This window comes from Schistocerca cancellata, chromosome 7 (genome assembly GCF_023864275.1).
Source record: "Schistocerca cancellata isolate TAMUIC-IGC-003103 chromosome 7, iqSchCanc2.1, whole genome shotgun sequence".
Lineage (NCBI taxonomy): Eukaryota > Metazoa > Arthropoda > Insecta > Orthoptera > Acrididae > Schistocerca > Schistocerca cancellata.
Window position 1 is genome coordinate 132,023,746 of NC_064632.1, and position 9,738 is coordinate 132,033,483.

At 42.4% G+C, this 9,738-nt stretch overlaps 1 non-coding gene across 1 annotated transcript; it reads left to right on the plus strand.

Moving 5' to 3' along the window:
* The first annotated feature begins 4,274 nt into the window (after positions 1-4,274).
* Positions 4,275-4,349, plus strand: Trnas-cga (transfer RNA serine (anticodon CGA)). Its single transcript has one exon. It is a non-coding gene; the product is annotated as a tRNA-Ser (tRNA).
* Positions 4,350-9,738: the final 5,389 nt, after the last annotated feature.

Below are 9,738 nucleotides of genomic sequence, written 5' to 3' on the forward strand. Positions count from 1 at the left end.
AAAACTGCAAGTAATTCTGTCCCATTATTCGCTCGTCTAAAAGCCAGCCGGGGTGGGTGAGCGTTCTAGGCGCTACAGTCTGCAACCGCACGATCGCTACGGTCGTAGGTTCGAATCCTGCCTCGGGCATGGATGTGTGTGATGTCCTTAGGTTAGTTAGGTTTAAGTAGTTCTAAGTTATAGGGGACTGATGACCTTAGAAGTTAAGTCCCATAGTTCTCAGAGTGATCTGAACCATTTCTTTTTCGCTCGTCTAAAACAACTGTACCTGTCGACATGTTACCTGATGGCCGCCACATCAAACATTAATCGGAAAACGAACTTGGAAACTGGTTAATAGTGTACAATAAATGTGTATTCTATATGGGAAACCATTCGGAATGAGGCATAGGACCGTATGGAATTTTTTGCTCAAAATGAGCGTTACTCCCGCATCCCTGAATCAATACATTGAAAAAACAGCCGAATTTGTAAATTTCACTTTGATTTACTTGATGGGTCCCGATACGAAACTAATCGTCAAGTAGCTGAAAGTGAAATTTGCAACTTTGGCAGTTTTTCCGTCGTATTGATTAACAGAAGTTACTGCTCTGCGGTTACTACAGCATGCTAGATGTTCTACATATCTCTGATTATCGACACTCCTGGTTTTTGTAAACGCTGTATTGACAACGACCTCGATGTGCAGCAAAAATACTGATACGCTTTAGCTATGAAGTATTATATTTTCTACAGGACGCACACAAATTCTACCGAATAAATTTCTGAGGTTGTTCAGAGATATTTTCTGAGTATTCTGGAATAAGGGAGCCGTGGTCTATACCTGCATCTACATCTACACAAATACTCCGCAAGTGCGTGGCGAAGGGTACTCCGTACTACTACTTGTCATGTCGTTTCCTGTTCCACTCGCAAACAGTGTGAGGGAAGAAAGACTGTCTGTTCGCCTCCGTATGAGCCCTAATTTCTCGTATCTTATATTGAAAGTCCTTAAGCGCAATGTATGTCGGCGGCAGTAACATCGTTCGGCAGTCAGCTTTAAATGCCGGTTCCCTTAATTTTCTCAATAGTTTTTTTTCGAAAAGGACGTCACCTTCCCTCCAGAGATTCCCATTTCAGTTCCCAAAGTATCTCCCTAACACTTGCGTGTTGTTCGAACTTACCGGTAACAATCTAGCAGGTCGCCTCTGAACTGCTTCGATGTCTTCCTTCAATCCGACCTGTACGGATCCCAAAGAATCGAGCAGTACTGAAGAACACGTCGCACCAGCGTCCTATATGCGGTCTCCTTTGCAGGTGAACCACTCTTTCCTAAAATTCTTCCAATAAACCGAAGTCGACCATACGCTTTCCCTACCGTAGTTCTCACACGTTCGTTCCATCTTAAATCGCTTTGCAACATCATGCCCAGATATTTAAACTACTTGACTGTGTCCAGCGGGACACTAGTAGTACTGTATCCGAACATTACAGGTTTGATCTTCCTACTCACCCGCAGTAACTTACATTTTTCCACATTTAGGGATAGCTGCCATTCACCACACCAACTGGAAATTTTGTCTAAGTCGTCTTGAGTCTCCCTACAGTCACTTATCTTCGACACCGTATCGTACACCACGGAATTTTTAGCAAAAAAAAAAAAAAAAAAAAAAAACCGCAAATTGCTGCCTACCGTGTCAGCCATATCATTTATGCGTTTAGAGTACAACAGCGGTCCTATCACACTTCACTGGGCCAGTCATGACGATAGCCTTATCTCTGATGAACGCCCGCCGTCGACGACAACATACTAGGTTCTATTATTTAAGAAGTCTTCGAGCCACTCATATCTGTGAACTTATTCCATATGCTCGTACCTTCGTTAAGAGCCTGCGATGGGCACCGTGCCAAATGCTTTACGGAAATCTGGTATCTGCTTGTTGCCCTTCATTCATAGTTCTCAGTATATCATGTGAGAAATGGGGAAGCTGAGTTTCGCACGAGCGATGCTATCACCCGTAGTTCGTTACATAGTAATTTCATTTCGTTTGATTTCTTACCCCATTTATCTTCGTAATTGTATTGCACTGAGCCGGCCGGAGTGGCCGAGCGCTTCTAGGCGCTTCAGTCTGGAACCGCGCAACAGCTACGGTCGCAATTCGAATCCTGGCTGGGGCATGGATGTGTGTGTCGTCCTTAGGTTAGTTAAGTTTATGTAGTTCTAAGTTCTAGGGGACTGATGACCTCAGATGCTAAGTCCCATAGTGCTCAGAGCCATTTTGTATTGCACTGAAATTGTACAATAACGCAGATGTCGACGGTATTGACTATGTGACGTTTGGAAACAAACTTGTTCTATCCACTACCGGTAGTTGCTGCCGACAGCAGAAACGTCCACTTTACTTTTCGCCCTCGTGTTAAGTAGAGCTTCGCTCTGCCTCGGGTTTGTTTTTACAGTGGTATTTGGTGTACGTTTAATAGTGATACACCGCTGCGTGGATAAGTTTGCTGATGAACAGTTTGCCGATATGCACCTCTTACGTGGGTTCACTAAACGCAGTGGAAGGCTGACAACTGCGCTACGTTGAGCTGTTCCCGCACTATCACATTACAGTGTACGTTGCATTACTGTGTGTTTACTGTTGTACGGTTTTGTTAATGGTGTGCATCCGGGTGTTTAGCCGACATGTAGTTTTATGCACAATATCTGTCTTCTTCATGTGTTGCGAGATGTAAGTTCTTCATTTGTATGGTCATATTGTTCTTTGTTGCTTTATAGCTTCTGAGGCTATTTTTGTTCCATCGCTACAACTACGAGAAAATGCGTGCTTTCCTCACCAAACGGGTTTCGTTTTATTGAAGTAAAGCATCGTCAGTGGTCCATAATTAAAATATTTACAATTTAATTTGTTTTCTAGAGCGAAAAATAGTTCGTTGATAAATTTGTGCCAATTACTTACGGTAATTTATGCTTTGGTTTTTCGCCATCAGGAAATGCCGTCTGGTAGCTTGCATGTGTTTGGTTCCTATCTTCGTTAGTCACTGATCATTGTGATCTAATTTTACGCTGCATTGAAGAAACATGCATTTTTGACGTTTAACACAGCAGAGTTTCGTATACTACTGTTCATTATTTATTTGTATGCTTCTAAGAAAATGTCGCGAATTGTAACGTTACCAAGGTTGCCACAAGTTTTTCTTTGGCTGTATTTTCTCTCTCTCTTTCGTTATTTTATTTAATTACGTTACTGTCTACTTACGTACTGTGTAAGGGAAATGAAGGAGTAGTGATGGCGTGTATATTTTGTCTGGTACGTAGGTGGATGGGTGGGAGAGGGGAAGGAGAAGCAGTTATGAGTGGTCAATAAGTGCAGAGGAGTGTGATTGAGAGTGAGTTGGAAGGCCGTTATTTTTTACGTGATTTTTCAAGTATTTTATATATTCCAGAATGAGATTTTCACTCTGCAGCGGAGTGTGCGCTGATATGAAACTTCCTGGCAGATTAAAACTGTGTGCCCGACCGAGACTCGAACTCGGGACCTTTGCCTTTCGCGGGCAAGTGCTCTACCAACTGAGCTACCGAAGCACGACTCACGACCGGTACTCACAGCTCTACTTCTGCCAGTACCTCGTCTCCTACCTTCCAATCTTTACAGAAGCTCTCCTGCGAACCTTGCAGAACTAGCACTCCTGAAAGAAAGGATATTGCGGAGACATGGCTTAGCCACAGCCTGGGGGATGTTTCCAGAATGAGATTTTCACTCTGCAGCGGAGTGTGCGCTGATATGAAACTTCCTGGCAGATTAAAACTGTGTGCCCGACCGAGACTCGAACTCGGGACCTTTGCCTTTCGCGGGCAAGTGCTCTACCAACTGAGCTACCGAAGCACGACTCCCGACCGGTACTCACAGCTCTACTTCTGCCAGTAAAGATTGGAAGGTAGGAGATGAGGCACTGGCAGAAGTAGAGCTGTGAGTACCGGTCGTGAGTCGTGCTTCGGTAGCTCAGTTGGTAGAGCACTTGCCCGCGAAAGGCAAAGGTCCCGAGTTCGAGTCTCGGTCGGGCACACAGTTTTAATCTGCCAGGAAGTTTCATATCAGCGCACACTCCGCTGCAGAGTGAAAATCTCATTCTGGAAACATCCCCCAGGCTGTGGCTAAGCCATGTCTCCGCAATATCCTTTCTTTCAGGAGTGCTAGTTCTGCAAGGTTCGCAGGAGAGCTTCTGTAAAGATTGGAAGGTAGGAGACGAGGACACTGGCAGAAGTAGAGCTGTGAGTACCGGTCGTGAGTCGTGCTTCGGTAGCTCAGTTGGTAGAGCACTTGCCCGCGAAAGGCAAAGGTCCCGAGTTCGAGTCTCGGTCGGGCGCACAGTTTTAATCTGCCAGGAAGTTTCATATTTTATATATTGTCTGGTTTCCAATATTTATTGCGCCATTGAGCAACTGTTTATTTTGTGTTAGTGCTTTTTGTATATGAAAATTTTCTTGGAAAGGGAGGAGATGTCTCACTTTACTCGTTGTTACTATGTTCATATCTCTTTCAGTAGTGCTTGTAAATATCTTTAATTACAGATCACTGATAATGCTTTACTTCAAGAAAAGTTGTAACGACAGAGCAAAACTGCTTTCAGAATCTGCGAGATGAGCTGTTACGTGTACTAATCAGTTCGCAGCACCTGAGGAAGAAGATCGGTCGTCGAAATATTGGCATAAAATTGAAACAACCCGCCTGAACACTCGGATGCACTCCATTAATCACTCGCGCAGGCTAAACCTGAGAAACCACGTACGTTTTGGTAGTTGCATGTATAAGTAGGCTGCTTAGATTTTTATGTTGGTAACGCCACGTAGTACTCTGTATGAAAATCGCTGACTGCGCTCTGTGCAGTCTGTGGCTGGTTGGACTCATTGTTGGAATATTCGCTGCTGGACAGTTGGGTGTGAACAGCGCGTAGCGTTGCGCAGTTGGAGGTGAGCCGCCAGCAGTGGTGGATGTGGAGAGAGAGACGTGCCAGAGTTTTGAGAGGTTACTATAAGCGGACGATCTGGACGTGTGTCCGCCAGAAAAAGGAAATTTATAAAGATGGATGTCATGAATTTATAGAGATATATATGATGACTTTTGAACATTATTAAGGTAAATACATTGTTTGTTCTCTATTAAAATCTTTCATTTGCTAACTATGCCTATCAGTAGTTAGCGCCTTCAGTAGTTAGACTCTTTTATTTAGCTGGTAGTATTGGCGCTCGCTGTATTGCAGTAGTTCGAGTAACGAAGATTTTTGTGAGGTAAGTGATTCATGAAGGGTATAGGTTATTGTTAGTCAGGGCTATTATTTTGTAGGGAATATTGAAAGTCAGATTGCGTTGCGCTAAAAAGATATTGTGTGTCAGTTTAGTGATGATCAGAATGAGTAAAGAGAGAAGTGTCTGAGGACGTTCAGTTTTGCTCAGCTGTGTGAAAATGAAATAACGTAGAAGTTTACCAGCACAGTCATTCTTAATTTTCAAAGGGGACGTTTCACGTGTTACACTGTTATGAAGGTAATTTCAAGGAGATAAAAGTAATTGGGGTGACAAACCGAATAAAGCATAATTCCTTTATTACTTTGGAACGTTGGTCCACTACTAAATACCACGGGTTCTTTACAACCAAAATACTCAGATAACATCCATAGCCGCGCGGTTAGAGGTGCCATGTCACGAACTGCACGACCCCTCTCGCCCGGAGGTTCGAGTCCTCCCTCGGGCATTGGTGTTTGTGTGTTGTCCTTAGTCTAAGTAGTGTGTAAATCTAGGAACCGATGACCCCAACAGTTTGGTCCCTTAGGAATTCACACACATCCATAAACAGCCTGCAAAATGTTATCGCTTGACTTCAGTTCCGTCCTGTAAAACTATCTGTGGCGTTTGCCAGACACAATCTGCCCAAATTATCAGAAGAATGAGACATGACTACAAAGTTGGAGAGGTTGTGATCCCGTCACTTTGATAAAAGTAGTCGTTTGGCAAGCCATGTGGTCGTGACGTGGCCAGAGGTTGCCCCGGACGGTGAATGGAAGGAAGTTGCGTGAAGCGTCAGGAGGGCGCGGAATCTCATCATACTTAATCGCGTACAGATGATGGGGCCAGAGGCACAGCCACGAAGACGTGCCTGTTCCAGGCTTTCACAGGTCACCGAGTGAGCGGTCTGCAGCGATTGTTTAGATTCAGCAGTGTCAACAGCCACACTTAAGATCGAGTATATAGCAGTGTTCCTCGTCAGTGCGATTATATCACCACACAGATGAGCCATACAGTATCTTATCACTCACCGTTTCCTTTTTTCATCAGTCTTCCTAGTGATTTGATATGGCCCATTATGATTTATTCTGTGGTGCCAATCTCTTCATCTCAAAGTTTTAATTACAAACATCGTCCTCAAATAAAGGGAACATTTGACAATGTCGATGATATTCTTAAGAGGCAAAGGAAAGAAAAGTACAGCGAACGAAAGTTCGCGACTTGTGCAGAAACTTGATTGCATTTGTAAGAGGCCAAGGATATGAACGTGAAGAAGTAGTTGAGGGGGGAGTGAGACAGAGCTGTAACTTATTATCGATGTGATTCAATCGTTAATTTGCAAGTAGTAACGGAAATGAAGGAGAAATTCTGTCACAGACAGCAAAGGACTCGGAAGATTAGTTGAACGCAATGAACAATCACTTGAAAGGAAGTTATAATTTGAACATAAACGAAAGTAACACAAAGATAATAGAATGTATTTTCAGTAAATCAGCCGGTACTGAGGAAATTAGATTACAAAATTAAACATTAGAAGTATTGATTTTTCATATTTGGGCAGCATAATAAATGACGACCGTCGAAGTAAAGGTGATATAAAAGGCAGATTGGCAATAGCAAGGAAAGCATTGAGAAAATCAGAAATTTTTTAACGTCAAATATAATTTTAACTGAACTGTAACCTTGTATGGAAGTCAAACGTCGACGATAAAAAATTCAGACAAGAAGGGAATAGAAGCTTTTGAAATCTTGTGCCACAGAAGAATGCTGAAGGTTACATAGATAGATGTAATGAAGAAGTACTGAATCGAATGGGGGAGAAAAGAAATTTACGGTACAACTTGATTAAAAGAAAGGCTCGATTCAAAGGACACATCTTAAGGCATCAACGGCTCGTGTAACTGGAGATGGATGCAAGTGTATGTGATAGAAATTGAAGATGAAGAGCAAGGCTTCTCTACCGTAAGCAGGTTAAAAAGGATGTAGGTTATAGTAGTTATGTAGAAATGAAGAAGATTGCACAGCATAGATTAGCTTGAAGAGCTGCAGCAAATCAGTCTTCGGGCTGAAGACCACAGCAACATCTTGGCGTGCAGTACTTTCTTCCTCTGGCAGCACAGCCCCCACTGCGGTCAACCCTTTGTTGGCAGTGTGAGGAATGGCACAGTGGCGGGAGTTGTCTGTCTTTATCACTCACTCTGGCAAACGCGTTTTTCAGCGTCACTGATAGTGTCACATACATCTGCAGGAACTTTGGTCGAAGAAATCACACGTTATCTCCATGAGGAAAATACGCGTAAACCAAAACAAGTCTCACTTTCCCTTGGGGAAATCCTTTCACGAGGAGCAGACAGCTGCGCTCCGTGTTTTACGTCAGTTTCATATGCTTTCCCAGTTTTACTGACAGATACATAAAGCAATGAACAGAATTCTCTAACTCGATAATTCTCCTTATCGCTCTTGAATATTCGATGAGGTTAGTGAAAGGAATGTTTTTATTACGAAGTGTTGAAAACAGTAACAGTATCGGTCACAGATTCGCCACATCATTGACATGAACATTTTCCAGAGAAAATAATATCCATAAAAAACTGTACCGAGGATAGAGTAACGTGGAGAGATGCATCAAACCAGTCTTTTGACTGAAGATCTAAAGAACAACAACAGTCTAATCTCTTCCTTTCCCTACAATTTTTGCTCAGACACTTATTGCGTCCTTTCATTCTCTCCCTTCTTTTCGTCACTGTTTTCAACATACCTCGTTCTTCACCTATTTTACGGAGAACCGCCTCGCTTCTTATCTGTCCACCTCAACGCTGAGTAAAAAAAATTGTGCTCATCCAAATATCGTCACGATAATCCACTATCTCCCACGAGTGCATCTGCCATGCCGTACGGAAGAGAAGGTAGGGTACAGGAAAACAACCATCGGTCGCTGAAGTGTGATAATACGTCGTCTAGACTCACGAAATTCTGTTTACGTTGGGAGAAATGGATCAAATGGCTCTGAGCACTATGGGACTTAACATCTATGGTCATCAGTCCCCTAGAACTTAGAACTACCTAAACCTAACTGACCTAAGGACATCACACAACACCCCGTCGTCACGAGGCAGAGAAAATCTCTGACCCCGCCGGGAATCGAACCCGGGTACGTTGGGAGACACTGAGGTCAATGCACGAGTGCTTCGAATGATATCCCTTTATCGGGACAGTACTGTTGAGGCCGGCGTTACGGAACACGTATGGGAAGAGATGTTTTATGCTGTGGACTTCGCAATATGTCTGGCATCATCATTCTCATATCTAAAATCTAAGGATCTGCTGTCTGATCATGCATCACACCACTACAGACTGCATATTTAGAAAGTTGTGCTCTACTGCTTTCTGCCGATTGAAAGGTTTCAAATCATCACGTTTCTGCAACGCGTCATTCTTGGAATCAGTCGCACATCAAGCAAAGGGCATGAACAGTGAACCAGCCTACACACCAGTAAGGACATCTCTATGATTTAAATGATCGTAAATGTATATTAAAGCGATTACGAACTAAAATAATGAAAAATGTTCTAATATTAAAAAATGGCTTCATTGACGTAGTTTTGTTTTATTTTTTGTGATAACTCCCTGCTGAAACACAGAAGAAGCATTTAACCTCTACGTTACGAGAAACCGGTGCTTTCACTGTGGAAAAGAAGGTCAGAGATTTTCTAAGGTTATATCCATGTATAGCTCCTATGTTATATTCCACGAAACACAACTAGTGTAAGTGTTTGACTAAGATCTTAATCTGGACCATGCCTCTGAGTTAATGTAAGCAATTTTCCCTGTTATGTTCCGTTTTTTCTTTTGTTTCCACAGACACCTGTCGATGGGCGTTGTAAGACTGAAGCTGGTTGCAAAATAAAAATTTAGCACATAGCTCAGTGAGTGTGTATCTCGAAATTCAGAAAGTCAAAGAGAGTTTCGGTGGGTGCCGTTACGACTAAAGGGTCATTCCCTGTAATCTTTACTGCATCCATCGATACACACATAAGTTTTCTCAATTGAAGTTACCGTTACCGTTTAGTGTACATTCGCGCGTATCTTGGTTTTTCTAGGGGAGCTCCTTCTGCCAATATTATTTCCAGTTATTAGCATTGCTTTGACCTATTTTAAGATTATTCGAGCATTTTATATATACTCAGAAGACATAATTACGGGAACTCCGAAAAGGTTATGGATAAAGAGATTCTTAGGTGCAGTAAAACAGAATTATTTAGAATAAAATTACAAATATCAATTCAAATCATACTCCACAGTAATGTGCGAATTTTTACTTTTTAATTTACCCAAAAATTACTATCACAATTCACATTTTAATATCAATGTAACATCTTTTATAGTTATATTTTATACGTTTTCGTCTTTGGAAGTATGTTGGAGCCGTGTATGGTACAGAGAGTTATTCTGAGTTTCCGGTTGTCACGGACTGT